The sequence below is a fragment of the Lithobates pipiens genome, unplaced genomic scaffold, assembly GCF_037356315.1.
Source record: "Lithobates pipiens isolate NorthernLeopardFrog02 unplaced genomic scaffold, aLitPip1_a1.2 Scaffold_28, whole genome shotgun sequence".
Classification (NCBI taxonomy): Eukaryota; Metazoa; Chordata; class Amphibia; order Anura; family Ranidae; genus Lithobates; species Lithobates pipiens.
The window spans coordinates 196,395,952-196,419,549 of NW_027507789.1; the positions used below are offsets into that span (position 1 = coordinate 196,395,952).

The 23,598-nt window shown below is 42.5% G+C and overlaps 1 protein-coding gene across 1 annotated transcript in view; it reads left to right on the forward strand.

Annotated features, from left to right (window-relative positions):
- The window catches only part of EDN3 (endothelin 3), a 186,200-nt gene that overhangs the window by 34,359 nt on the left and 128,243 nt on the right, over positions 1-23,598 (forward strand). The gene's annotated exons all lie outside the window — the stretch shown is intronic.

Here is a 23,598-nt window from a genome sequence, read left to right on the forward strand (position 1 = left end):
GACGCTAGGCAGCTATTGGCTACTGGCTATGAACTTCCTTATTCTAGTCCAGTTGTACATCACATCACGGTCGAATCCATCGGACTTTGGTGTGGCCAAGTCCGTTCGTTCGGACTTTCCACCGAAAGTCCGTCAGGATGACCCTCGGACCTAGTCTGCCGGTCGAGTGTACACAGCATAAGTCATAGTTTGACCTACAACGCTCTGAATAGTTTTGATTCCGCCAAATCTCTAATTTTTTTTTTTTTTTTTTAATCTTTATGCCCGGTGGCGCAGAATGCCCCCTTCCTCTCTACATATGAACAGTGGTGTAATAGGGACAGGGGTAAGAGAGGAAGAATCTTATTGATCTATGGTCAGCTGCTTCTCTCTCCAGAAAAGTTGTCTTACATGGTGGACTGGCACAAGAACTTGACAGTTGATACAACCTTTCAAACCACTTTCGTGGCATTGAAGAAAAGTCCTTACTAGATGGTACCTTGTCCCTACCCACACAGATGTATGCAAACTTCTCTCCTCTGTGCTTCAATAGATGCGCCATGAGGCGTACTATGTCCCATATTTGGTGGGCATATCCTATGATTAGGGGGTATGGGAAGCTATTTTTTTTTTCCTTGCTCCATCAAGTATTGGGCAGAGCAGTCCATTAAGAGTCCTATGGAATGAGGCCATCCCAGACAGCCCTGGCAGCACACCAAGCCTGGCGTCTTCTATTTTTATAAGCAGCAAATGCACCATTGCATGATCCTGGAAAAGGCAGTGGTTTTCTTTACCCAAACCTAAAATGTCTTGGGAAAAAAATCCACAAGAAACTAATGTGTGTGCTGCTTGATGAGGGTAAAGAGGGATTCCACCAAAAAAAAAAAATATTAAAAGCCAGCAGCTATAAATACTTTTAATAAATGGACACTCACCTGTCCTGGGTTCCAGCGATGCCGGCAGCCGAGGCCGATCGATCGCTCGGCTCTCGGCTGCTGCCGCCACCATTCTAGGTGAGGGAATCAGGAAGTGAAGCAAATCGGCTTCACTTCCCGGTTCCCTACTGCGCATGCGCGAGTCGCGCAGCGCAATAGGAAATCTCCGCACTGTCACTGGGACCCGTGTGTGTCCCAGCAGACAGCGCGGCAGGGCAGGAAATGGTGTAGACTCCCACGGGAGTCTATGCCCGGAAGTGGGTGTAAATACCTGTCTTTGACAGGTATCTCCACCCCTCCCCCCTGAAAGGTGTCAATTGTGACACCGGAGGGGGGAGGGATCCGATCAGCGGAGGTTCCACTTTAGGGTGGAATCCCGCTTTAAACAATTTGAAAAGACATGGTCACCTTGGGCTGTGTACATGGAGGACTGAATATGCTCTTCATTTTCTGGCCTCAAGGAACCCTAGGTCTACTGTCTCACTGTCTCTTTCCTTTTTCTTTTTCTTTCTCTGGCTCCTTTGGTATATCCTGATTTGAGTTCCTCTTGAGATATCAAAACTTATATCTATTATATATATATATATATAATATGTATATGTATGTATGTTAGTTTTGATTTCAAATACATGCCTTTTTATGCCAGTTTCTCTGGGAAGGGCAAAAGCAGTGCTTTGATGTATTTTCTTATTTGGCATGTCCTCAATGCATTGCTGTATGACTGTTTCACTTGTAGTGTAAAGTGGATTTGCCTTTTGTAAATAACCCCCAATGTCTTCCTTCTCCTTGTATGTCATCATTTTACTGTACCGTCGGAGGATTTGTACGTTTTGGCTTTTGACTATGCCTATTGCAATTACTGCCCTACGTTGTGTTTGTTTTCTTATGTTGCATAAAACTTTAATACACACATTTTACATAAATACAAGGTAAAAGCTATGTAGGATTATACCATTTTTGATTCTTTCAGAGGAAGCAAGTAAGCAGACATGTTTTAATTATATATATATTTTTTAAGGGTAACTCCACTTTTGTGGGAAAAAAATAGCAAATAAAGGAAAAATATAGCGTATACAATTGCAACACAAGTCATATTGTAATTGAATGTTATTAAAAATTACCTTTTTTTTTTTTTCCTTTTCAATCTGCAGCTGCTGTAATTTTCTGAAAAGGCAATGCAATTTGGCTACCTGGAGTTGTTCTGTACACAGAATGTGTACCGACCACTCCCCACAAACATAATTTCCTGCTTTGTATGATTGGCTCACAAATTTTCTCAGAAGTCTGCCTTAGATACAAGTCCGCATCTCCTGCAACAAAAATGTAATTTTTGTTGAGATATTCCCATTTGGAACATGTCTAAAGGGATGCAGGTCCAGCATCATTCTTTATTAGTGCTCTGCAGCTGCCACAGCTGACTGATAATTTATGAAACTACTCCCATTAAACCCACTCAGCGCGCTGTGTCTCTAATCCCAGATGGAGTGCTTTGCTGTCAGGACCAGCATGGAATACAGGAAGCAAAGTGATGTCAGAGTGGGTGGGACATGTTTCGGATCACCGCCCATTGGTTTGAAGAAGAAGCGATTGAGCATGCTCCGAAACATGTCCTAACCCCTGCTAACGTCACTTCCAGTTTCCTGTATTCCTTGCTGGTCCTGATAGCATGGAGTGTGCTTCCCTCTTCCGAAGTGCTGCTGTGATGTATTCATCACATTTCAAGAGCCAGTCATTTACGGTTTGTTAACATCCACACACCTTGGGAAAATAATGCTTGTGACAGGGTTTTCATCACATAGAAAAACTGGCAAAAGACTGAAGTACCAGCAAAAGCCCTTTCGAGTGTCGATTCCATGCAGCATTGGAAAGATTTAAATAAGGCACAAGTTCACTGAGCAGATGTTCAGAATTAGAATTTTGAATTATTATTTGGAATTTTGAATTATTTTACCATTTTCTTTAGTGACTCTTGACTCTCAAAATGGGGAAATGCAGATATTTTTTTAAATTTTCTTTGTAATCAATCTGTACCCTGATGACAGTTGGACACAGGGGCTTATGTTTGATCTGTATCAGTAACAGCCTTGGCCATGTTCATTTTTGTTTCCCTTCTGCATTCATATTCTCATCTCTGCCATCATTTTTTATATGTATTAATTTATCACAACTGCATGTTGCACTGTTGTGCAGGGTAATTTTAAAATCTTTGCTGTGCATTGTCAGGCTAAAAAAAATAAAATACGCATGGCACAGTGCTTCGTCCAAATGTTCTCATGTTTATTTCCAGCTTGCTGTAATTATTTTGTAATATAAATGAGCTCCTTTATTAGACACGATTGTAGATTACGATTATTGTGAAAACTACTATAGCGGTGTCCTAAGATGTTTGTTATCATTTCTATTTAAAGTGGTTGTACAACCACTTTTACCTACAGGTAAGCCTATATTAAGGCTTACCTATAGGTGCTGGAAATGACTCCTAAACCTCCACGGTTTAGAAGATATGTACAGTCAAGCTGTGCGCCGATGTCTGCGACGCATGCACAATTTAGAAAGGGCAGATCGTGCCGTTTCTAAAGGGGTCATGCTGTGACTGGCGGGAGTGACGTCACACAACTCCGGCCAGTCACAGAGCTCCGGAAGGAAGAGGGGTGAAGATGGACGCTCGCTGCTAGTGGGGACAGCGGTGACATTGCAGGCTTCGGTTTCAGGTAAGTGACACATAATGAGCTACTATGCGATGCAGGGTGACACATAATGGGCTACTTTACCTTTGCAGGGACCTAGAGGAAGTAAAGTCCATCAGGGAAAAACGTGACTTAATTTTAAGTAGCTTGGAAAACATCTGTGTGTGTGTGTGTGTGTGTGTGTATAAATACGTTGAGGAATTTGGAGATGCTCAGGAAAAAACAGGAAATATAACTAGCAGGAGCCAAAACCAATTAGGTTTTCCATTGCTTTCTACTCAGTAGAACCATCATGTAAAAAAAAGTAAACGATTTCGACTTTGATTCAGACTGTTATCCAAATTCACAGATGACTATGGCTTTGTGCATAATAAATATGTGAACAGCATGGAAAGGCTTGTAAGGCATAGTTCATCAGGTAAGGTGAATAAAGAGCAGCGTTAGTGTTGTGATCTTTGGATAAATTCTTTATCGCTAAGGCTAGGCCTGGGTCAGCTAGTCATGGGAGTGACAAGCAGGGCACTGCGCCAACTTGGCACACGTTCTTCACCAGTTAATGCTGCCTTCTATATCTTGAACACTGGACTCTTGGAATGTGCATGAGAAAGCAGTAGGATAAGACATCAGGGTATTTGAAAGAAGGCCAAAGTGCAATGGTGCTATTGGCTGTATGGTGGCTGCTGGGTTAAGGATGTTTCTACTTTCATATAGCTTCTAACCTAATGAGAATAAGCATCCCTGCTTATTCTTCCATCACCACAAAAATTAGTTCTTTGCGTGTAAAAGATACTGTTTTTCAGACTACCACACTAAATTAGATCAGCCAAAAAGGGCATGCTGTAAAAACACAAATCGCTGGTGTTTAAACCAGTTTTATGACCAGAGAATGTAGATCTTCATCTTAAATCATATTGCATTTTCCACCGAAGTATGTATTATCTTTTTCCAAGCATTAAAGTGCATGTATCGGGGTCCATAGTTATGCATATATAGTCTGTAGGAGCTTTGTGCTGTCATGTGCACTATATGCTTGCTGTGATTAAGCTGTTAACAGGTGGAGGTTGTATGAGTTATCAATGCATGATTCCTGTTGTTGACTATGCAGTGAAACACTGCTTTTTTTTTTTTTTCTTCAAAATTCACCTCCCACTTCCCTTACATGGGACCCAAAGAAACCATGTGCATAAAAAAAAGGTTTGGGTCAGAGATGAGATATGGTACTGTGTTTTTCGTTAATCTAGACTGATAGGCTGGACAACAACTATATTCATATATTTTATCTCCAGAAGTTCAGAGCCTTGATTGGGCATGCTTTTTTTTGGTTTTTGTTTTTATTTATTTTTTGCCAACCTATTTACCAGTCAGCACTGGTGTTCACAGTAGAACACCAGGTACTGTGTTCTACGAACACTATCACTGACTGTTGTTTATAACGTCCTCTGCCTGCAGAACAGTCTGTTTAGGAGTATATGTGAGCCTGTTTAATATTCACCCAGCCCTGATGAAGAGGAATTGTGTGGTCAACAAAATGCATTGGTTGTCTTTTGACCTGCTTGTTGCAACCAATTCACCAATAAAGCCATTGGACTCATAAAGGCTAGTGCACACTATTGGTTTTTGTTTGTTCAACCCAGCGGGCTGAACGAAAAAAAAAAAAAAAAAACTGAAGAGCTCAAGAGGAGCCACTGTACTAACTATGCGATTTTTAGTACATTGATTTTTTTTTTTTTTTTTCCCCTGCTGAGCTATTGTTCTCTGACAGGGGGACAGCCTCCTGCCAGAACACACTGGCTGAGAGTGCTGACCGGCAAAAAAATTTCGGTTATGCCCCTTCGACAGAATCCCTCCTGTCAAGACAATAGCTCAGTGGGGGAGATTGCTGTACTAACATTGGCTGTTTAGTACAGCAGCTCCTCCCAAGCTCTTCGGTTTTTGTTTTTTGTTTTTTTTTTTCGTTCAGTCCGTTGGGTTGAATAAAAAAAAACTGTGTACCAAGCTTAAATGTCATCACTTACAGTGCAGAGATATTAGTCCTGCGTTGTATGAGAGGAAGTAAGCATGAGACCGTGGTAGGGCAAGTATTAGAGAGAAGTCTACAGGAAACCGGACATATAGAGGGAGCTTGTGCGAGAGAGGATTGAGATTACATTGCAAGGGTATTTATTTTTTTTTCCTTGTGCTTAGAATTGAGATTTAATATGGGGTAAAGATTTACCTGTATTATTACAAGGTACTGTCAGATGGGAGGGATGTTTTTCCCAATTTGTTCTAGAAAGTCTGCTAAATAATCAGGCATGGCTTAAAGCGGAGGTCCACCCTAAAATGGACCTTCTGCTCATTGGAATCCCCTCCCCCCTCCGGCGCCACAATTGGCACCTTTCAGGGGGGAGGGGGCTGCAGGTACCTGTACAGAACAGGTATCTGCACCCACTTCCGGGATAGCTCTCTGCGGAAAGGGGCGTAGATCTACGCCCCTTTCCTAAAGTCCCCCGCTGCCTGCTGGGAAACACACAGATCCCAGAGGCAGCGGCTCCATCCTTATTGCGCAGCGCGACTCACGCATGTGCAGTAGGGAACCGGGAAATGAAGCCGAAAGGCTCCACTTCCTGATTCCCATACCCAAGATGGTGGCGGCAGCACCCGAGAGACGATCGAGAGATCGGCTTCGGGTGCCGACTTTGCGGGCGCGCTGGGCGGGTAAGTGTCCTTATTTTAAAAGTCAGCAGCTGCTGTATTTGTAGCTGCTGGCTTTTAAAAAAAAAATGGCAGAACTCCCGGCGGACTCCCGTTTTAAGTAAGGGGACTTGTTGAAGTAATAGAATAGTTGGATTTTTATTAGGCTCCATTCACACCATTCTACCCGCGATTCCGAAAAACTGCAAATCGTGGGAGGCCTGATGCTCCAAAGAAGTACAAGAATTTCTCATAATTATATAATTATGTGGCTTATCTTGCAGTATGTTTGAAATTGAACATAAAATATGTGGGATCAAGTGGCTGAACATTTGTCATGCATTTTGAATCCTGTTTCAAAATAACCCTTCTAACATGTCAAAACATTCATTTGAGGGAACATCTCAGAAGCCCTGCAGGATTACATTTTCAGGTAATAGATTTTTTCCTGATGTCAGAGGCAAGGATAGGAAAAATAAACTTTTTTTAGTGAGACATATTGGATGTACGAGCTACATACACGCGTCCCCCAGGGCTTAACCATCAAAGAATGTAAGTTCATTCAGCAATTAGGTTTTTGTTAGAGCCCCTTCTCTGATAAGTTGATTTTGTTTTGACTATATTTTCTTGTTGTTAATTTTTATATGTATTATGGATAGCAGCATACAGTGGTTGTTGTCCATATGCCACATTGTATGGTATGTTGGACATTCCTTTGTGGTTTCTTACTATATTATGGGTTTATTTTATATTATTTTCTGATTTGTTGTAAGTTTGTTGTATTGTTTGTTTTTTTTGTTTTTTTTTAATGATGTTTTTTGGTTTTCTTAACTTCTATTTTTTTTTTTTTTTTTTTGCTGTGTTGATTTTGTGTATATGGAGCCCTTTAAGAGGTAAACAGGTGCAGAATCTGGGGGTGCCAGTTCCATTCTGAATGTTCTGGTTCTCCCTTCTGTGGCTAGAAACAGACCCGTCCAAACACCTAGCTGTCCAGTTAGGAGGAATGCATATGCTTGACCTTCAAATGGCCCTTATGTTTGATTCGGCTAAGTATAATGCTTTTATGGTGAATCCCTGAGCGGCTACGTCTTTGTGTTTGTTGAAGTCATAGTATATAAAAACGTATTTGTTGTGCTTTTATATGGACGTTTCAATAACTGAAGTCTATTTTGATCTAATTACGCAGTACCCCCTGTACCGAAGTCTATGCATGTAAGTGGTTTCAGAATGTTTTGTAAATTTATAGCACCTCCTGTAAATGTTTTATTTTTTATTTTTATTTTTTTTGTTAGAGGCGCTGATTGATACTGGCTTGCAATATTCATATTTTAGGGGCAATGGTATTTGTGAATAATATCAGCAATCTGGCTATTTATATTTCAGATTATTTTTGTTTTAGAATAACCTAGTTTTCATTGTGAGGATGAGCAGACAGGGTTTAGTAGTCTGAGTTCCTGCTGAGACTTTCAAACTCTATACATCTTCAAAGCGATGTTTCTTTATTTTGGTACCAGAGTTTTGCTGTCCACTCATGAGAACAGTAAGCCAGCTGTCCCTTAAAAAGATGATCCAAGGTGCTTGCCCTCTGATGTATGATCGCTGCAGGAGAAGGCACGCTTGGCACGTGAAGCAATGAATGCTGTTATCCTCTGGAAGCAGAGACTGTTCTAGAACGGCATGCTTAATATTCAGATAGCTTGCCAAAGTTTCATGAGCTCGCTAAAACATGCTTGAGATTTTGGTACAGTAAGGCATGTGCTGAGAAACTGGCTGAATTTTGGGGGTGATAAGTCAGCTCTTGGAAACATGGTGTTCAGTGTCAGTGTCTGCAGGCCACCTGTAAAGTGATATACAATATATACAGACTACAGAAGCGTGGAATGTACGGAATGTACTAGTAGGTAAGGCTAAAATATTTACCGATTATTATAGTTTGACTTCTAGGGATGAGCTTCGTGTTCGAGTCGAACGTACGTTCGACTCGAACATTGGCTGTTTGGGCGTTCGGCGAATTCCGAACGTTTTGGCCGTTCGCGTCAAAATTCGAGTGGCGCGTGCGGACCACAATGCACTGCGGTGGCGCAGTGCATTGCTGCCTCATGATTGGCCAAGCATGCACTGTGACCCCGCATGCTTGGCCAATCGCAACGCCAGCAGCGAGGAGAGCCATGATTGGCCACAGGCATCCTGCCTGTGGCCAATCATAGCTCAGGCTGTGTAGTGCACGCCCCACACTATATAAGGCCGCCTTTTGAGGCGGCCTCGTGTAGTGTGTTAGCATCTGAAGCAGTGGGTGTTCTGTGTACCTTCAACACAGTTACACACCAATCGTTTTTGGCTGATTTCCTATCTTGCTGCTGTGTAGTGGTTGTTGTCTGTGCCCTGACCGCAGTATACACCACTATATTCACCTCACCTATATAGCTAGTGATCTAGCTTTAACCACTTAACAACTGCCCATTGCCGATTAACGGCTTTAGGGCGGTTGTTTAACTCTGAGAGGCCGTTAATTAACGGCCTCCCAGAATTCTGCTCTCGCGCGCCCCCTGGGGCGCGCACTCGAGAGCATCCGTGACCGGATCACGGATCACGGCTCATAGCGGCCGTTTACCACGTGATCGCTCCGTCAAATGACGGAGTGATCACTTGTAAACAAACCGGCGTCATGTTATGACGCCGGTTCCTCCCTCCCCTCTCTGTACCGATCGGTACAGCGGAGGGGAAAGAGATCGGTGTCAGCAGCGATGTGGGCTGCATCTGCAGTGCCCACATCGCTGCTCACCGAATTTAACCCCTCAATTCCCTGCCAATACTCTGCAATACCAGTGCATACTCTGCAGTACCCCGCCATTACTCTGCAGTACCCCGCCATTACTCTGCAGTACCCCGCCATTACTCTGCAGTACCCGCCATTACTCTGCAGTACCCGCCATTACTCTGCAGTGCAGTACCCCGCCATTACTCTGCAGTACCCCGCCATTACTCTGCAGTGCAGTACCCCGCCATTACTCTGCAGTGCAGTACCCCGCCATTACTCTGCAGTGCAGTACCCCGCCATTACTCTGCAGTGCAGTACCCCGCCATTACTCTGCAGTGCAGTACCCCCCATTACTCTGGAGTACCCCCCAATACTCTGCAGTACCCTGCTATTACTCTGCAATACCCTGCCATAAATTGCCATACCCAGCCATACTCGGTGATACCCTGAAATACCCAGCCATAGACGCCCCCCACCCCTCACCGCCCTCCGGTGCTTCTACCAACTCGCCAGTACGATCAAAGCCAGAATCTTTTTTTTATTTTTTATTTTAGGCTTCCCAGCCTAGAGGTGAGATGTGGGGTCATATTGACCCCCAGATTTCACTGTAAAGAGGACCTGTCACCCCATATTCCTATTACAAGGGATGTTTACATTCCTTGTAATAGGAATAAAAGTGATCAAAAATATATTTTTGGGGAAAAAAATTTCAAACTAAAATAAATAAAGTAAAATGAACAATAAAAAAAAAATAAAAAAAAAATTAAAGCACCCATGTCCCCGCCCACATATGAAAACGGTGTTCAAACCACACATGTGAGGTATCGCCGAGAACGTTAGAGCGAGAGAAATAATTCTAGTCCTAGACCTCCTCTGCAACTCAAAACATGTAATCAGTAAAAAAAAAATTAAAGCGTCGCCTATGGGGATTTTTTAAGTAGCGACGTTTGGCGCCATTCCACGGGCATGTGCAATTTTGAAGAGTGACATGTTTGATATCTATTTACTCAGCATAACTTCATCTTTCACTTTATGCAAACATTGGGCTAACTTTACTGTTTTTTTTGTTTGTTTTTTAAGCACAAAACTGTTTTTTCCCCCAAAAAAACGTGTTTGAAAAATTGCTGTGCAAATACCGTGTGAGATAAAAATTTGCAACGACCACCATTGTATTCTCCAGGGTCTTTGCTAAAAAAAAATATATATATAATGTTTTGGGGTTCTCTGTAATTTTCTAGCAAATAAATGATGATTTTTACATGTAGGAGAGAAATGTCAGAATTGGCCTGGGTGCTCCAGAACGCCTGATGGCGCTCCCTGCATGTTGGGCCTCTGTATGTGGCCACGCTGTGTAAAAGTCTCACACATGTGGTATCGCCGTACTCGGGAGTAATAGCAGAATGTGTTTTGGGGTGTAATTTGTGGTATGCATATGCTGTGTGTGTGAAATAACCTGATAATATGACAATTTTGTGGAAAAAAAAAAAAAAAAGGAAATAGGCCGTCAGTACTTCAGGTGTGATCAATTTTCAGATATTGGCACCATAGCTTGTGGACTCTATAACTTTCACAAAGACCAAATAATATCCACCAATTTGTACTTATTTTTACCAAAGATATGTAGTAGTATGAATTTTGGCCAAAATTTATGAAGAAAAAATGACTAATCTGCTAAATTTTATAACGGAAACAAAGAAAAATTCATTTTTTCGCAGAATTTTCGGTCTTTTTTCTTTTATAGCACAAAAAATAAAAAACTGAGAGGTGATTAAATATCACCAAAAGAAAGCTCTATTTGTGTGAAAAAAAGGACAAACATTTCCTATAGGTCCAGTGTTGCATGACTGAGTAATTGTCATTCAAAATGTGAGGGCACCGAAAGCTGAAAATTGGTCTGGTTATTAAGGGTGTTTAAGTGCCCAGTGGTCAAGTGGTTAATAATAGAGCTTGCAGTCAGTAGTGTTAGGAGATAGTGCGTGCTGTCTGCGTGCTCTGTACCCAGTACATACCGCTATAATATAGGGCAGGCCCCTACTTTCAAACATCCAACTTACAAACATCTCCTACTTGCAAACGCAAGGAGACGGCAGCAAGTGAGATGAAAAAAGATGGACGACAAAACAAATTATACAGGGGTGATAACCCTTCCCTATGTTTTCCAAAAAGCTTTAAAATAGTTTTTTTGAATGGAGCTACACTTTAAAAATGTACCAGTTGAAAATTACAAACAGATTCAACTTAACACAACAAACCTACACAGTCCCTATCTTGTTTGCACAGCCTGTATACTGCTGTCCTGAGTATATAGGGCCTGGGGGCCACACGCATTTCCTTTTTTTAATATGGGTACGGGGTTCCCCTTAATATGCGTACAAGACCTAAAGGGGCTGGTAATGGGCAGGGAGGGCTACCCATGCCATTTTTCTCAATGATTTTCAACCATATTGCAGGAACCAGATATAACATTAAAACCGCAAGCAGTTTTAAATGGTGTTATTTCCGTTTAATGTCATTTGGTGCAGGGACTGTTCTAAACACGGGAAACGCGTGGCACTTCACAGGCATACTACAGACACCCCCCAGGCACCATATTTAAAGGAATATTTCACTTTTTTTTTTTCACTTTAATCGTCATTAAAATCAGTGCTCCCGCCAAAACGGCCGTTTTTAAAACTTTTTTTTGCAGTGACCCATGTCCCCTGAGGCAGGAGGCAGGTCCCCAAACCCTTTTTAGGACACTACCTTCCATATTAGCCGTTAAAATTAGCACTTTCCATTTCGAACGTTCGAGTCCCATAGACTTCAATGGGGTTCTAACGTTCGTACCGAACGCTGGGGTCGTTCGCAAGTTCTGGTGCGAACCGAACCGGGGGGTGTTCGGCTCATCCCTATTGACTTCTAACAAATGCTGGAGCATAAGGATGATGCCATTATTCATCTACGTTTGTGCATTCTTGAAGTTCAAGAGCTGTTTAATGAACAGGTGAACTTCCAACACAAATTTACTCTCAATGTAAAACCTACAAATCTGTTTAATTATACAATGGCAGCTCATCTTCTTCTCAAAGCACTTTATTGTTGAGGCTGTATATCTCTACAACTAAAGTTCGAAGGAACAGGTTCAAAGTAACGCAGACCTCCAGACCTTCATTTCACTCTCCCGGTGCGCCTTTCAACTGCCAAAAGCGTGACAGCACTGTTTGGCCCAGCATTGTCACATGTTCCGCTATACCCAGATCTACTGGTTATGGTACAAATGTTTGCTTTAAAATAAGCATTTATGCAATTGAATGACATTTAGTTTGATATTGTGTACCATTAAAGGTTAGTCCTCATTAGTAAAATGTGTGACCGGGTGATAACACAGAAAAGCAGTATGAAGAAAAGGACGGAGTGTTGTCTCCCTATAAAAAAAGAGCCAGAAAAAGGAAACTCATGGCATGAGCACCAGGTAATCTAATGAAAACTGCAAATTTAAAAACGTTGACTTTAGAAACTAAGTCTACTATTAGATTTTAGTGACTGGGTGTACAGTCTGAACATTCAGACTGTTGCATAAGTACTATTGTAACTGGGTTTTCTCGAGCCACTGATAGTACATCATTTTGTGTAATTAAAGATGTCAGCTGTTCCCCAGATGAACATAATCTAAATATTCAAACCATTGATCTTTTTATCTCTTTGTGCTATACATCATTTCTCTTTAAACCCACAGATGAAGCCTAACGTTATTGACTGTGATGTTGATATGTTCTATGCAGTGTTGCGTGCTGGGAAACCAGCTTCCTATAAATGATTTACAGTCAGTAAACTCTCTGGAGAGTCTGAGGTTCTAGCTCGCGATGAAAGAAACATTTTGATGAAGACAGGGCAATCCTTTTGAAAATGAAGGCTCATTTAGCAAGCAAAGAACAGTGACCCATAAGAGGACATTAAAATGAATGATAGGTGAGGTCTGGCTTCTATGGGTTATAGTGTTTTGTTGTGTATTATTAAAGTTTATTTGTACCTTTTTTTTTAGGCAGGCCATATTTTTCTCAGAGAAAATGTGCATGGCCGGCCCTTTGCATTAAATTGTATGTGTCTAAATTGCAGTGGGTCATTGTTATATACCAGGTTTTCAGGAGTGTGCTATGTACAGAATGCAGAGTTGTGGTGTGCCCTAAATACAGAGTGCAGTGTTAAAGAGTGTGCTATGTACAGAGTGCAAGATTAAAGCTTGCACTATATAGAAAGTGCAGGGTTGAGGGCTGTGCTGTGTACAGGGGGCAGGGCTGAGGGGGGGGGGGGCAGGGCTGAGGGGTGAGCTGTGTACGGGGGGCAGGGCTGAGGGGTGAGCTGTGAGCTGTGTACAGGGGCAGGCTGAGGGGTGTGCTACGTACAGAGGGCAGGACTGAGGGGTGTGCTACATACAAACCGCAGGATTGAAGATTGCTCTATATACAGAGTGCATGGGTGAGCTGTGTGCAGGGTTGAGTGGTGTACCACGTACAGAGGGCCGGGTTGAGTGGTGTACCACGTACAGAGGGCCGGGTTGAGTGGTGTACCACGTACAGAGGGCCGGGTTGAGTGGTGTGCCACGTACAGAGGGCCGGGTTGAGTGGTGTGCCACGTACAGAAGGCAGGGTTAAGGGGTGAGCGGTGTACAGAGGGCAGGGTTAAGGGGTGAGCGGTGTACAGAGGGCAGGGTTAAGGGGTAAGCTGTGTACAGAGTGCAGGGTTGAGGGGTGTGTCACGTACAGGGTGCAGGGTTGAGGGGAGCTCACAGTTGCTTTGTTGGAGGCATTGTGAAATAGAGCTAAAAGTTGGTGTAAGTAAGAAGAAATATGTTCACTATGGCCTGAGGCACCTACAATGAAGAATGAAGTACAATACAGCAAGTCCTGTTAAAAAAACACGTAATCAACATACAGAACTCTCCCACTATACCCCAAATGGACATTAACATATTTATTTAATGTCCTATTTTGCTATTACAATGTTACGGCACCTGAACAGAGTAGCATAATTGTCTAGTGGGGTTATATTCTCATTCTAGTAATAATTCCTCCAAGAATTCTTCTTCAAAAGTGATATTCCTCTTCTCAAGATTCTTATCTAGAAATTACTTCTATTGTGAGACATCTCGCACAATATGCAGATCCTAAATGTTGTGTTTCAGCACTCTTGTTCTCACCACATAAAGAGGCCCTGTATTCCTACAGATAGAATAAATGGTGTAATAATTATGCATACAGATGCCCTTTTGACTTTCTTTACCAGTGGCGGCTGGTGCTCAAAATTTTTCAGAGGGTGCAAACAAACTGATATATTCTGAAAGAAACCCCATCAAATGCCAGCACTGTGCCCCATCAAATGCTGCCAGTGTGCCCCCCGCCGGCCCACCATCTGCACTTACCTGTCTCGGGACAGCTCCTCAATGTCTTCTCCCCTCCTCTCTTCTCGCCCTGTGCTATGATTGGACGCCTGGTGTCCAGTCACAGCCCCCGTCGTTTCAGCCAATCAGGTGATGGGTAACAGATCCGAGCAGCTGATTGGTGGAGAGGCGGTTTAGTGTTAACACAATGAATGAATATTCGGTTTCCTATGTCCATCATAGGGTGGGACTGGGCATTACTGTGAGAGGAGCTGAGCTGAGTGTACTCTGCTATGTGTATTTCGGCAGTGCTCGCTCCTCCGCTCACAATCAGCAGGGATTGGCGTATATCAAGCACCCACGATTTTAAGGGGAAAAAGTGCGTTAAATATGGTGTGTGTATGTGTGTATATATGTGTGTATGTATGTATGTATGTATATTTACACAGTGGGGACAGAAAGTATTCAGACCCCCTTACATTTTCACTCTTTGTTATATTGCAGCCATTTGCTAAAATCATTTAAGTTATTATTTTTCTCCTCCTTGTACACACAGCACCCCATATTGACAGAAAAACACAGAATTGTTGAAATTTTTGCAGATTTATTAAAAATGAAACTGAAATATCATATGGTCCTAAGTATTCAGACCCTTTGCTCAGTATTTAGTAGAAGCACCCTTTTGATCTAATACAGCCATGAGTCTTTTTGGGAAAGATGCAGCAAGTTTTGACATCTGGATTTGGGGATCCTCTGCCATTCCTCCTTGCAGATCCTCTCCAGTTCTGTCAGGTTGGATGGTAAACGTTGGTCGACAGCCATTTCTAGGTCTCTCCAGAGATGCTCAATTGGGTTTAAGTCAGGGCTCTGGCTGGGCCATTCAAGAACAGTCACGGAGTTGTTGTGAAGCCACTCCTTCATTATTTTAGCTGTGTGCTTAGGGTCATTGTCATGTTGGAAGGTAAACCTTTGGCCCAGTCTGAGGTCCTGAGCATTCTGGAGAAGGTTTTCATCCAGGATATCCCTGTACTTGGCCGCATTCATCTTTCCCTCGATTGCAACTGATCGTCCTTTCCCTGCAGCTGAAAAATCCCCCCACAGCATGATGCTGCCATCACCATGCTTCACTGTTGGGACTGTATTGGACAGGTGATGAGCAGTGCCTCATTTTCTCCATACATACCGCTTAGAATTAAGGCCAAAAAGTTCTATCTTGGTCTCATCAGACCAGAGAATCTTATTTCTCACCGTCTTGGAGTCCTTCAGGTGTTTTTTTTAGCTAACTCCATGCGGGCTTTTGCGTGTCTTGCACTGAGGAGAGGCTTCCGTCAGTGCACTCTGCCATAAAACCCAGACTGGTGGAGGGCTGCAGTGATTCTTGACTTTCTACAACTTTCTCCCATCTCTGGACTGCATCTCCAGAGCTCAGCCACAGTGATCTTTTGTTATTCTTTATCTCTCTCACCAAGGCTCTTCTCCCTGATAGCTCAGTTAGGCCAGACTGCCAGCTCTAGGAAGGGTTCTGGTCATTCCAAACGTCTTCCATTTAAGGATTTTGCAGGCCACTGTGCTCTTAGGAACCTTAAGTGCGGGCATATTTTTTTTTGTAACCCTGGCCAGATCTGTGCCTTGCCACAATTCTGTCTCTGAGCTCTTCAGGCAGTTACTTTGACCTCATGATTCTCATTTGCTCTGACATGCACTGTGAGCTGTAAGGTCTTGTATAGACAGGTGTGTGGCTTTCCTAATCAAGCCCAATCAGTTTAATCAAACACTCAAATGAAGGTGTGGAACCATCTCAAGGATGATCAGAAGAAATGGACAGCACCTAAGTTAAATATGAGTGTCGCAGCAAAGGGTCTGAATACTTGGGACTATGTGATTTCAGTTTTTCTTTTTAATAAATCTGTCAACAATTCTGTGTTTTTCTGTCAATATGGGGTGCTGTGTGTACATTAATGAGGAAAAAAATTGACTTAAATGATTTTAGCAAATGGCTGCAATATAACAAAGAGTGAAACATTTAAGGGGATCTGAATATTTTACGCCCCCCACTGTGTGTATAATATATAATATTTGTGCTCATAAGTTTATATACCCTGGCAGAATTTATGATTTATTGGCCATTTTTCAGAGAATATGAATGAGTAAAAAAAACTGTTTACTCTTATTAAATCATAATCACATCAGAAACTACCCAAATGACCCTGAGCAAAAGTTTACACACCCCCATTCTTAAGACCGTGTATTGCCCCCTTTTAAGATCAGGTCTTGCATGAACTGCACGTTTTGAGGTCTCCCCAGAGTGGCTCAATGATATGGAGGTCAGGAGACTGAGATGGCCACTCCAGAACTTTCACAGGTCATCGTGGCCTTGTGTTTTGGATCATTGTCATGTTGGAATGTTCAAGTAAGTCCCATGTGCAGCTTCCTGGTTGATGAATGCAAATGTTCCTTCAGTATTTTTTGATAACATACTGCATTCATCTTGCCATCAATTTTGATCCAATTTCCTGTGCTTTTGTAGCTCACACATCCCCCAAAACATCAGAGATCCACCTCCATGTTTCATAGTAGGAATAGTGAACCTTTCATCATAGGCTTTGTTGACTCCTCTCCAAATGTAGCGTTTATGATTGTAACACACACTCCAAATGACTTTGTGGCAGAAGGTTTGAGGCTTGTCTCTGTGCTGTTTGGTGTATTGTAAGCGGGATACTTTGTGGCATTTGCATAGTAATGGCTTTCTTCTGGCTACTAGACCATGCAGCCCATCTTAGGCTGGATTCACACCAATGCAGTTTTAGTGCTTTTTGCATTTTGCAGATTTGCACTACAGTCCATTTAACATGGTTTCCTATGGAACACATTCTGTAGTGCAAATATGCAAAAAGCACTAAAACTGTATAGGTGTGAATCAGGTCTTAGTGCCTCCTTTATTGTGCATCTTGAAACAGCCACACCACATGTTTTCAGAGAGTCCTGTATTTCACTTGAAGTTATTTGTGAGTTTTTTTCTTTGCATCCCAAACTATTTTTCTGGCAGTTGTGGCTGAAAGTTTAGTTGGTCTACCTGACTGTGGTTTGTTTTCAACAGAACCCCTCATTTTCCACTTCTTGATTAGAGTTTGAACACTGCTGATTGGCATTCTCAATTCCTTTTTATATCCCTTTCCTGTTTTATACAGTTCAACTACCTTTTCCCGCAGATCCTTTGACAATCCTTTTTCTTTCCTCATGACTCAGAATCCAGAAACGTCAGTGCAGCACTGGATGATAGATGCAAGGTTTGTCAGGAGTCCAGAAACTCATTGACCTTTTAGGCTGGGTTCACACTGAAGCGATGCGGGAACGCCGCGAATCCGCGGCGGGTTCCCGCATCGCATGCCTCCCGCCGGCAGTTCACACTGCCCTATGCGGACTGCTGGGAGTGTCAGTGAAACCTTAATGACACCCCCAGATCAGTTTGCATATCGCAGTGCAATCTGCAAACTCGGACAGGAATCGGATCGCATGGTGTGAACACCCATGCGATCCGATTCTGCTGCGGACCAAAAAAAGGGTCCTGTGCGAGTTTGGAGCGGGTGCGATGCAAATTCAGCCATACTATCTGTATGGCTGAACTCGCATCGCACAGAGATCGGATGTGATTTGCACTGCAGTGCGGTGCGAATCACATCCGGGTCTCCTAGCCGCAGCAGTGTGAACTCAGCCTTATACACACACTAATTACAAGCAAACAGATCACAGGTGAGGATGGTTACCTTTTTAATAGCCATTCAAACTCCTTTGTGCCAACTTGTGTGCATGTTATCAGGCCTAAATCACCAGGGTATGTAAACATTTGATCAGGCTCATTTGGGTAGTTTCTGTTGTCATTATGATTTAAAAAGAGAAAACAATTTCAATTTTATAATAAATGGCTTCAGCCAAATGCTAACCATGAGTGAAAAATGTTTTTGTGTTCTCACTCATAGTCTCTGTAAAATGGGCAAGAAATTATAAATTCTACCAGGGTATGTAAACTTATGTGCAACTCTGTGTGTTGTTGTTGTTGTTGTTATTATTATTATTATATATATATATATATATATAATACATATATGTGTGTGTGTGTGTGCGCGCAGCTGTAATTGCAGAAAACGGTTGTAAAAACTGTATTTTTTTATTTATTTTTTATTAGATTTTTACTCCAAAAGCATTTTTATTAAAATGTATCTAAAGATATATTTTTTTTTTTTTCAATTTAAGATACAATATTTAGCTTATTCAGCAAGAAATGGAGCTTAATTGTGAAGAATGAGGCTGTATAATCTGCAATATTAAAATTTTTGGTAAATTCATTCAATAAATTCAAGCTCTGCAAGATAACATGCACTGTATTGAAGCATTCACACAGGTTCCCAGTAACCATGAGATAAACCAAAGTTCAGGAATATTCATTTATCCTATTGTTTTGCAAATCACTATATAATATATATTATACATACAGACACTATATATTGTCAAAAGTATTGGTTCACCTGCCTTTACACACACACATGAACTTTAATGGCATCCCAGTGTTAATCCTTTTGGCTACTTTCACACTGGGGCATTGCGGGCGCTGGCAGTAAAGCCCCGGGCCCTTAGTTCCAGTGATAGGGAAGTCTTAAGGCATCAGTATGCAAAGACATTTTGGACAATTTCATGCTCCCAACTTTGTGGGAACAGTTTGGGGATGGCCCCTTCCTGTTCCAACATGGCTGCGCACCAGTGCAAAAAGCAAGGTCCATAAAGAAAAGATTAAATCTTTCTCAGCGAGCTTTGAGATTTTTTTTTTTTTTAAGAGATTTTTTTTAAATGGTGAAGTATTGTTTATGTCCTTATATCTTCTGTCAAACTTTAAATTTTCTAGAAATATCTTCATGATCATTATCTTAATAGAACAAGTGAACAACTATAAATTCTGAATGGACATAATATGAAGTAAGCTGAAGAAGGGATTAATATTGACTGGATGATGTAATAGTGACCAAAAGCTTCAGCAGTAGCTAAGCTTTTTAAAAAAGTGTTTTACTACTTAAATTCTGATTTATCTTAATTAAATACTTAATGCCACAGATTACAGATTGCTACAATGCCTACTAATCTCACTTTGGGAATTCATCAGTTTATCTGACTAAGAGCTGATGCCTCTCTAAAAGTAGATGACTGTCATCTTGTCTATAGTAGTCTTCTGTGAGTTTGTCTGAAGTATTCAGTTATTAATTCACCTAAATTAACCAGCTGACAACTTGTATATTGTACTCAAAAGAAAGGCTTTCCAGAGGTAACTGCTATCTTGCATGAGATAACTGGTGATCACTAGCCTTATGGAACCCGGTGAAGAGTTTCTGGCTGTCAGACAGGGCTGGACTGGGACAAAAATTTGGCCCTGGACTTCATCCAGACTGGCCCACTTTATTTTTGCAAACACACACAAAAACAGTATATAAACTATACGCAATTGCGCAAAAAAAAAAAAAAAAAAAAAAAGTTAAAACATTCCACTGCAAGTACAAATGGCTTTTTTATTTTTATTATTAATTTAGAAAAAAAGATGCATTCCAACATTACAGACGCCTTTAGAATGACATGTGTAAGTTACATTCCATTTAATGCCAGGTGTCATAAATAAGGAAAACCAGTGGTCAGCCATTAATGCATCAGTGACCAGTGACAGTAGATTAATACATCAGTGGCAGTACATTCATTCATCAGTAACCATGACCATCGGTGGCAGTACATTCATTCATCTGTAACCAGTAAATTCATTTATCAGTGACCGTGACCAGTGGCAGTACATTAATACATCAGTTACTATGACCAGGGGAAGTACGTTTACTCCTCTCCCCCCACCATGCTGCATATTAAAAAAAATCAGACAGACAGTCACAGTTAATAATCTTCACACAGCAGTCAGAGGGCTGAATTCCATATGGCATCAACTTAATTTAGCTTAGTGCTTTCTTACTTGTGGATGCGATAGATACTACACACTGACTATGCTGCTGTCTGAACCTGTAATTGGTTGGTGGTTCCTCATCGGTGGCGCTGGCTCCTCTTGGTTGCAGCAGGCAGCTCTCTAGTCTCTACGTTCCTCCCATGATAATCCCCTCCCACCTCTGGCCGTGAGGGACGTCGCACCGCCGGGAGGGGGCTGTAAACATAGGGGGAGAGAAGTTGTGGCAGCGATGATGTCTATTGGCTGGCGCCGGGTGCAGGAGCATAATGCCGCGTACACACGCCCAGAATTCCCGCTGAAAACAGTCCAATGGGACTGAGCTTTTCATCGGATTTTCCGATCGTGTGTATGCCCATCTGTCTTTTTCTGTCGACATTCCAAACTGTCTTTTTTAGATTGGGAGCCTGTTCTTAATTTTTCAGACGGAAAACCTTTCTATAGGATTTTTCGATCGTGTGTATGAAATTCCGAAATATGCTTGGAAGCATTAAACTTCCCTTTTTTATAGTGCCGTCGAACGTGTTGTATGTCGTGGTGTTATTGACCATCAGAATTTGGTGTGACCGTGTGCAGGCAAGACCGTTTGAGCGAAATTCCGTTGGAATTCCGACGGGAAAACCATCAGAGCTTTTTCCGGCGAGAATTCCGATCGTGTGTACGTGGCATTCGTGTAAATGTGACATTCACACAGATAGACTCAGAGAGACGAATGAGTGACAGTGACAACCAGCCCACTGAGCCATCGGCCCACCAGGAAACTTCCATTAGTCCCGATGGCCTTTTCATCCCTGCTGTCAGATTGCCAGTGAAGCCCAGTTAGAGTAACCACCTCAATGTATGCCTGAGGTATCCGGTTAACAGTTCTGACTGACAACTTGCCTCTGAAGACTGAGTAAAAATCAGCAAGATTCCCCATATATCTAATGTCTTCTTTCAGAATACCGGAGGCTCTAGACTTGGAGCAGAAAACTGGAAACAGGCTTAGAGCTCTCGGCCGGTGTGTCCTCTTTCGCTCTCTCCCTTTTTTTTTTTTTTTTTTTTTTTTTTTATGGCTCTTCCCCCTGCAGCCAACAAGTTACACAAAAAGCCCCAGTCTGTCTACTGGGTGTGCCGATGTGTCCTAGAAGCCATACCCACTCGAAACACATCTCCCTCTTCATCTCACACAAACAGTGTCGCCTAGCAATGAGGTGTCACATAAGACTCCTTTTGCGTTTGCAGATTGCTGAGATCTTTCTTTTCTTATAAAGTTCAACTAGCCTTCCACTATAGTATCATTTATTTTATTTATTTTTTAGATGAAGAACTTTGTATATGTATGTAGCACCCTCTAGGTAGGTAGGTAGGTGCTAGAATAGGATTTTTGTGTGATAAGTAAAGTTAATTTAGGCTCGCCTGGCAGGCAGCCTGGCCTGTTTGTTTTGATTTGGGCTATCAGAGTGGCTCAGGATAGCAGCTGGTGACTCACAGGCAGCATCAATAAGACCTCCCTCTTATTTATAGAGCTTTCTGGAAGGTACTAGAAAGAGAGGAGGTGAGGAGAGGTGGAGCTGCCTGGGGTATTCTAAGGTGCCCTGACCAATCCCCAATCTGGATTGACAGAGGGCAGGCCTTCTTAAATACCCAGGGTCAGCCCAGCTGAGGAGGAGTTGGAGTTGTTTAGAGCTTGAAGATGGAATGCTAGGCGGTCAGTGCCTTTGAGGGAGCTTCCCAGTCTGGGGGGAGGGGTGACCTTGGGCTCGGGTGCGGACAAGGCCTTTCAAGAAACCATGATGGCATCTCGGACAGGAGGCACAGGAGGAGCAAAGAGGACAGCAGGAGATGGCATTGCCAGGCAAGTCTTCGAGGAACAATTGGTTGCAGCCAGGAGGGCTACTGAGTGACAAGCAGTCGGGAGGACTGGGGAGGCACGCCTGAGAGGACTGGGAGCATGCAGTCTGGGATGAGTGCGGAGCCAGTAGAGTGGACTATGTTGTCAAGGACAGTGGAGAAAGGCAGCTGCAGCCAGGAGGGCTGGCAGGGCCTAAAGATAGGTTACTGGGCTTAGTAAGCAAAGATAGGACAGCTACCACCAGTACTTGCTACTTTCTCTGCCTGCAAAATGCTATTGCTAAGGCTTAGCTGAGCCTGTGTCAGGCCTAATCGCCATGTGCTAGCTGTGCCTGGAACATTAGAGAGGAAGTGATGTTTAGGAGGAGAAATGGAGTAAAGCTATTGACTGTACATAGTTGTCCCAAGCAAATTGCTATTATTTCTTCTGGGCATCCCATATTTCCCATACCCCATCCAAGTTCAATTCCCTCAACCAATACAAAGAAACAAAGCCAACAGACCGTTAATTGTCTTGGAGTGTCTGGGAATTGAATTCCGGGCTGGGCAGGGTGACAGGTGGGCCACAACATTTAGCAGCCACTACGGGGGTAACGCTACAATTATAATGCATGATTTGTAACCCAGTGGAGCCCATGGAGCAGGATTCTTCTGCCAGGAGCTTTTTACATGGTTCCAAGCAACAGGGAAGGTCAGAATTGCATCCCATAACTGTAATTTACATGCGTCGCACAGAATTCTCTTACGGTTAGGCTCATCGCATGCAGAAAAGCTACAGTACATAGAGGGCTGTTCCTTCTAGAGGTAAGGTGAGAATCTGCACTTTGAATAACCACATACATAAGACAGTGGGCACTAGATACAGAATGCACATGTGAATCAAAAAGCTGTATTGGGTAGAAGGCAGCTTGTACCTATCTGGAAGTGATATCCCCTCCCATCTGGAACACCCCTTCAACTGTATCTATTTCTTGGTAGTGGAAAGTGTGCTGATCTTTCACTCATCCCACAATCCTTTGCACAGGGCCTATTACCAGCCTCTCAGAACCAGAAGCACTAATCGGGACATGCAAATAGTGATGTTCTTACAGTCGCTATTTGCATAGTCTTTTTATGAGACTGTAGGGATGCTGGATATTGCTGTGGGATAAATTCAAGCTGACTGCTTATAGCATCAGTTACCCACTTCAGCTCTGAGCTTGTACAGTCAGACTGCCACAGATTTATTTTTAAATGTTTTTACTAAAAGGAATTCAGACGATTTATGCTGACCTCCTGTTGAAGATGTTAGTTGTGTGGCGGCCTTTGAGTCTTTAATTCAGAGCAAACCTACACGTAAAGGCTCAACAACATAATTAAATTGTTTTTCAAGGTTCATCATGCCTCCTTTAGAT